This window comes from Pinus tabuliformis, chromosome 6 (genome assembly GCF_031772625.1).
Source record: "Pinus tabuliformis cultivar Carrire ecotype Pingquan chromosome 6, CPIR1, whole genome shotgun sequence".
Taxonomy (NCBI): Eukaryota; Viridiplantae; Streptophyta; class Pinopsida; order Pinales; family Pinaceae; genus Pinus; species Pinus tabuliformis.
Window position 1 is genome coordinate 619265891 of NC_142292.1, and position 7554 is coordinate 619273444.

Consider the following 7554-nt stretch of genomic DNA (forward strand, 5'->3'; position numbering starts at 1 on the left):
TGTTTATGCTCTACAGTAGACAAATCCAATGTACTTGACATGACAATAAATTGAGGATGAAAGGCATAACAAAATACAGCAATAGTAAATCTTGTTGCAGCAGGCTCAGGCATTGTCTGGTCTGCCTAGTCTGATGTTTTCTACAATTGGTGAGCACCACTATTGCAACAATGATGCTGCAACCCTTGGGCTACCTACTTTACTCTTATCAACCCAATAGTTCGTAACAAACTTGGAAGCATCGATGTTGTATGCACAAGTACTAGTTCTAACTGCAGGTTTTCACTTGGTCAGCCGACGCAATATCACTAGGAGCTCAAGCCAACTTCTATGGATTCCAGAAGAAGCTCTATATGTGATGAAAGGAGAGAAAGATTACTCTACAGATGCTACCCTAACTACAGAAAGGAGAAAGACTGAAATGTAAAGCAAACCTAGTAAACCCTACTTAACCAACTATTCATACTTTTTCAGAGAGCACTATGAAAACCATGAAAGTAATTCCATTACCTACTCAAGGAAGTAAGAAACATCAAACTGAGCTATTTCTGGAAGTAAATAAGAAAAAAACATCTTTCTGGATTTTTATGTATTTTTATGTGAATTTGACATGCATGTAATTTATTGTGTGTAAATGTGGCAGCGAATAAGTAGCGTTGGAGGGTGGTTTTGGGACTCGAGAGGATGTAGGATAGTGTGGATGGGTCCTAGAAGGTATCAGCTGGCCTTTTGGAGGCTTTTCCCACACTCGGCCTTCAAAAGAAAGCCTACAAGAAAATCTACAAGAAGACACCGGAAATCTACATGAGGAAAACAGGGAACTACAGGAGGCCTACAAGACGAGGCCAAGAGAAATTTTCTCTATTTTGAGGGTGTGAGAGAGGGTGGAAAAGGTGGATGAAGGTTGGAATGAGGCGTTAAGGCACCTAGGGTCTACCAAGAATCACCAGGAGAGAGAAATATGATTGGGTTTGCTCAAGGAAAGAGGAAGAAGTTCTATGGAAAATGCAGGAAACTAAGGCAAAATTAAGGTGAGACTTGGGCGACCTATAGGGAATGGATCAGGTGGAGGATGGGATGGATGATAAGCTGGCCTACTGAAAGAAGATATCTGCTACAAAGGAACTGACAGTCAACTAATAAGATCAAGCAAGTAATGAAATAAGTGCATCTAGAAAAAACAGAGTTTTGCATCAAAGTAGTCCAAGCTATGATCTATGAAAGGAAATTCTGAGAAGTGATGCAAGAAAGGAAATCATGAAAGAAGACTAGTACAAATAAAAAACTGAGCATGATGAAGAAGATCTGAAGCAAAATAGAACTAGACTATTAACCTACTAAAAAGCCGCGAACACTAGAATTCCTATGAATGAGGAAAATCTGTGTTTTTGGGGCAGCAAGAGGGTCTTTTCCTCAAATCATGGTCCCAAAGGGAGGAAGAGAGGCCAAGGCACCATTTCTAGCTTTTTGAATCTTCTTTTTATCACTACTTAACCTGCTATACAGAGCACAAATGGAAGAAAACTACTAAATCATCAAAAGCAACCTATTCTTAACCATAAAAGAAATACATCTAACAACAACCTAATCTACAAACTGAAATAAACATACAAATACAAGTAAAGAGGAGCTTGGCTGGTTGGATTGGACCATAACCCAAGAGCTTCAGCCCTCACAGGTAACTCATTGCTATCTCAAAAAGGATTCCATCTTTATTTCCAAAACAATAGCAAGATTACATGAAACTGTGACAAAATAATAAGCTCGAAGTTGAGCAGAGTTTACATAAGAAAAAATCCAACCCTATTGAGGCCCTAAGCCTCTCTACTTATACAAATGAAGCTACCAATAACTTCCTTGAAATCAGGGAGGCTTGGCACCAAAAACTCAAGATAATCATCAGTTATCCTCCACTTGCTCGGCTGCCTTCTAGTGCATGATTTGGCTACTTGTACTCCGAGCTGAATGAAGTGCAATTTGAAGTGAGGAGCAATAAATTAGGGTGATTCCATCCTATAAGTCCTCTCCTTTGTCCACTTTGAGTTATTGCTACCATTTGTCCACTGGATCCTTGACTTTGACCTCAAAATTCATCAATAATCTACATTAAACACATGTTAGACCACATGGCATCATAACTAACTCAACTCACTCCATAAGCATAAATATAATCAGAAAATCATACAAAAAGCTAAGAGAATGGTTGATTTCACTAGGTTAGGAGGTAAAATGAGCCCATATAATTACCCATTTATGAGGCTCATCATCACCCCCCATTGAAGGTGTTGCTCATCCTTTGAGCAACTTAGTCCATCTCCTCATCTTTTATGGCCCTGCTGGCCTCTCTAGCATCCCAAGCTTTTGGTGTGGTCTCCTCTTCTTTGTCATAGAATCCTATCTTGCTTTTTATCTCTTCCCACTACTCCTCCTCTTCTTATTCTCTTCTGCCTTCCAACATGCCTAACAGCAGTGGGGGTCTTAGTTTGAGGCCAATCCAGTTGACCTTCAGCCTCTGCATGGAGCGCTTGTACATTGGCACTCTTCTTAATGCCTCCTTCATCCTCATGGGGGAATGATATTCCTTGATCTGTAGACTGTGTGGTAAGGTGTTCCATCTCCTCATGCATGCATGCACAGAGTCATCCCCAAGTAGCCTTTGCATATCCTCAATGTGTGCAATGGCTTGTGCCTAATCACTTATATATCTAGGGGAAATATAACGATTATTAGCAAGCAGGTTGTGTGTGTTGATGAGTTCCATGGGATTTGATGGATCAACTCTTATCATTAATGGCTCATTCTACTCTTTTATCATCAATCTTCTTATTTCTGTTGCCTTCAACTCTTCATGATTCATCCATGAGGCCATGGCCATTAGTTGTAGTTCCCCTAGCCTAGCATTGGGGTTCCACACATTCATGTCTGTGAGGGCCATGTTATGTAGGTATAATTCTGCCATATTTTCCTTATCCGCTGATGTGCTTTGGTCACACAGATCCATAAACTACTTGTAATCTTGGAAAGGCATTGTGCCTCTTTGTGCCAAAGTCTTTATCTGAAATTATAGCCATTGGTCCTTGAGATATGGGCCATAGGATTTTTCTGGTGTTCTACATTGCAATGCCTCCATGGATAAGCTAGCCATGCATGCCAACTGGGTCTCTTTCTCTTGCAACTACCTCCTTAGCAATTCATTTTTAGTTTCAAGGTGGCTTCTTGTACTTTCTTCCTTGTGTCTGATAGCACTCAACTCTTTGCCCATTTCTTTTAGTTTGTTTTCCATATGGCCAATATTCTCAACTACTTTGGATTTGGCTATTTGCATCCACCTATGTATTCTTATTCTCTCTTTCTCTAATTCAAAGAATAGTGGAATTGTAAATTTTTTTGGAATTATCCTTCCTCCCTCAAGTAGATTGTAGTAGGAGGTAAGACTAGGCTGGGGATTGAGTTCTTGTAGCTCTACTCCTTCCTCCTTTACTTGTGGCTGTCCTTCCATCCTTTCCTCAAGCTTTTGGGTCTCTTGTAGTTTTGACAGTGTCTCCTGTAGAACTGTCTGAGCCTCCTGTAAGACTGTTTTTGGGTCCTGTAGTTCTACCTTTTCTTTCCATGTGGGAGATCTAGGAGTCCCCCTTTCATATGTGATAGGTGCCTTGGAAGGGGATTCTTTTCCTTGGGCAGAGGGTGAATCTTCAATTGTAATTGGCACTTTTGAATAGGGTTGAGGTTTGCCTGTTTTGATTCTTGTGCTCTTCCTAGCCCTGAAATACATGGAGGCTTGCCTTTTCCTTTTTTTCTTTGGCTTGATTGGTGTACTAAGGGTAGTGATGGCGGCTGCTGCCTCCCTTTCTAGAGTATCAGGGGACCCTCTCCTTGTTTTGCCTTTTCTACCTCTTTTTCTCCTCCTTCTATCTCTTTTTCTATCTCTGTTTTCTCTATTTCTTCCTGCTCTATTTCTTCAACTTTCTCCTCCTCTATCTTAGTTTCTTCCTCCTTCCTTCCTTATTCTGCTAAGTGTTGCTCTTCCTCCTCACTACCAGTAGGACTGATATCATCGGTTAGGAATTATGTCATCCTCATCTGTCATGTTTCAGAAGACTTCCCATGCTATAGGGAGTGTAAATGTATGGAGGGATTCTTCCACTAGGATTTTGATTAACCAATGGTGAGCTAGCCAATCTAAATTCCCTACTTGGACTTTAGTGTTGGATTCAATGAGGGACTGTAGGAGGAAGTAGGAGATGTTGAGCTTCTGAGAGGCTGGAGTGTCCATGCCATGCCTTAATTCATGAAGGATTCTAAAGTGATAACCATAGACAATGTTGTACCTCCCCTCACAGGAAATGTATTTGATTATTTGGTAGCTAACCTAATCCCAAGGATATGGTATGCTAGCCCTTCTAATGCAATTTTTATCCTCTACAGGTGTTTCATTATTTTGGAAAATGTTTTTCTTGGTAGTCTGGCCAATTGGTTTCTCATCCTTACTCCAAGGCAGCCCAAGAGGAAGGGTAGTGACTCTAATGATAAATTAATGGGTTATCTCCATGGAAAGACCTCTAAATGTGACAGTGGCATGAGTTCTTATGTGGGGTACCAGAGAGAGAGCAAACTCTTGGGCAATCTCCTCATCAAACCCTTGAAATTTCTCAAAGAAATTCATCCAATTTGCCATTGTGAAGATGTCCACCACTTGTGGATGTGCATGGAGCTTGGTGGAGTTAGTGGGCTCCTTCCTCATAAATTCTCCTGTCATTTTGTTTATATTCTTTTGGGAAACCAAATGTGAAGATGGAGACAACAATTTTTGAGAAAAACAGAGAAACAGAGGAGACTGTGTTTTTTTTTAAATAAGCAGAATTTTTTTTTATGTATTTCCTCCTCCTTGAGGCTTTATTTCCTCCTAAAATTGAATCCACTGCTTGCATATATTAATATTCAATGGGGGCATTCATGGAACCTACCTCTTCAAACCAAAAATCGTGCTAAAACCCATGTTTTCTCCCTTCAAAACAACTCACTTCCCCTCCTGTAGAAGCCTGTTGTCCCTCCTTTAGAATTCCTGTAAGTGGTCCTGTAGAAAATGCCAAGACCAGGAATATGGGAGAAATCAATGGAGGACGATGGTTACGAGGCTATAGGGGCACAAGGAGACTATTGTAGCTAAGTTACGAGGAGAGAATGAAGGAAAAGGTGGTGACACTACTCGGGGGGAGGTACTTATTACCCTTTATGGATATTTCCGGTGATGGGGGGTGAGCTGGCAAAGTATACGTTGGCCATATTCATACCATTGGTCCACACCTGCCTTGTCATCATGGCCCCTCCTCTTAATCATCCCTCATGATTGCATCAGAGTTCACACTTCCTCCACTACCTGTCCTTGACATCTTTCTTGAGTTGACTGTGCGTACATGTGGGTGACATCTCGGATGAGTGGAGTCAACTAGATGAAGGTGGCCAAGTTAACTGTCCACCTTTCCCTCGTTCAACCTCAACCATCTCATTGCTTTTGCATGACCTCTAATTACACAAATGCAAATAGAGGAGTGGGTTAATTTCTTACCTTTGATCCGAATGTATTTTTTGTGAGGTGTTGTGGCTCTCTCTCTACTGCATGCCTTGATTTCTTTTGTTGCATGTTGTCTGCTTGCCAATCTGTGGCTGTGTCTTGTGCAGGTTCTTCTCTGGCTGGGTCTAAGCTTTAGGTGCCTTCTCCACCTTCATGTGTGCATTCTCCTGCTGTTGGTGCTGGGTTTTGATGGGATCTGTTATCACTCAAGAAAAATTTCTAAATTGTTCACAGCAGTTCAATTGTTTGCCAAAGGGTTGGTGTCAATTTTGGGTCTAGTCTTTTCATCTGGTTTTAGAGTCTAAATAGTTTGAATAGGAGTCTTAGTAAGAGTATTGTTGGTATGTATAAAGGGGTCAATTCTCTGTTTTAGTCTATCATTGGTCTCACATCTCACATGGATATCATATGTCCAAACTCATTTCAAAGCCGAAATTGTCTAGGTGATTTCGTAGCGCCTGTAATCATTTTAAAGTGGTTTTGCAGCACATAAATCCTTTTTAACAGTTTCACAGCGCAACATGTTTTAGGTGATTTCGTAGCGCATAATTCATATTTTGCACTGGCTGCGCTACGAAATTGGGGATTTGTTCGAATCCATAGCCATTCTTTCACAGCTGTCATATCCATCAAAATCCATTATCAGTGATCAGCTTATACCCTTTGCCTGTCAATTCGACCGCTTATCTTTATCATTAGGTCATTAGGTGTCGCCGTAAGCTCAAATTGCAAGTTTCAAAAGAAGATATAGAATCTCGAAGCCTCAAAGGTCATGTAGCTGTGAGTTCATGCTCACACGCTGGTGGTCACAAATATGCTGGAAACCTTATAATATACAGTTCAAATGTTGATGGTGAAGTTACTGGTCACTGGTGTTTAAAGAGATCTAAGGGAGAGGTGTAGGAGCAATTACCTGTGGGAGCCTCGTTTGAAAGCAAAATGGGGGAAGGTTATTGGTCCTGCAGCCTACCGATGGCAATGGACTGTTACAATGAGTAATGAGACAGGGGTGTTAGATGGCTGCAAAGTTAACGCCTGGTTGAGATCCCTGTCTTGCATTTGGCAATTTTCGTGGTTGAGATTACGGCCAGAGATTAACAAAAGAGGCAAAAGCAGCTCACTCAGTGATTCAGTGATGGCGTGGTATCTGGCACTTGAAAGTGGTAAATTTTGGTTTCCAGCTCAGGTATACAATCGCGAGCGTGGACATGTTGGGTTTATGCTATCTTGTTATGACGCAGAGCTTAGTTATGATAGCAGAACCGATACTTTCAAGGCCAGGTATCCACCACATGGTCATCAAAAAATTGTCGTTGAGGAAGGAGTACAGTGGGACAGGCTGCGAGCACCTCCTGTGGACACACCTGCCCATGATCTTCACCAATCTGTTTGTTTGAATGTTCTATGTCCTGGAGATCATGTTGAGATACAGTAGAGAAGGAACAAGGAATTCCCATATGGATGGTGGTATGGGGTTGTGGGTCATTCAGATTATTGTGACAGAGATAGTCGCCACTGCCAATGTCATTTAGATGATACTGTGATTCTAGAGTTCAATCAATATACACCTGGATCACGATGGCGGCGTGCAGCAATTAATAGAAAGGATCATCATGAAGAACATAGGAATATTATATGCTAATGAATTGAAAAACTCAAGACTTAAATCTTTTTCTGCAAATATTCATCGAATGGGTGTGACAAACAGCATAATCTGCAACTATGATGGCAAAGAGCTGCCAAAGGTGTTGGGTCTGAATTCACTTGATAGGGCGTTGTTAGATGCACCCTGCAGTGGCACTGATATATTTTGGATAATCAAAGATGAAGTAGCAGTGGAAAGGATGCCTGTGCGTTACTCTCAGCATTTGATAATCGCCTTTGGATTCCAATAAGAAACATTCTTCTGCGGCTTTGTAAAGGTTCTGGATTCAATCCATCGTAAATGCAATAAAACAGGGCTACAGGGAAGATAATGGGCT

General features: G+C 41.2%; 1 pseudogene; it reads left to right on the forward strand.

The window, feature by feature from the left end:
- The first annotated feature begins 6700 nt into the window (after positions 1-6700).
- Positions 6701-7188, forward strand: LOC149260103 (F-box protein At2g32560 pseudogene; annotated as a pseudogene).
- The last annotated feature ends 366 nt before the right edge of the window (positions 7189-7554 follow it).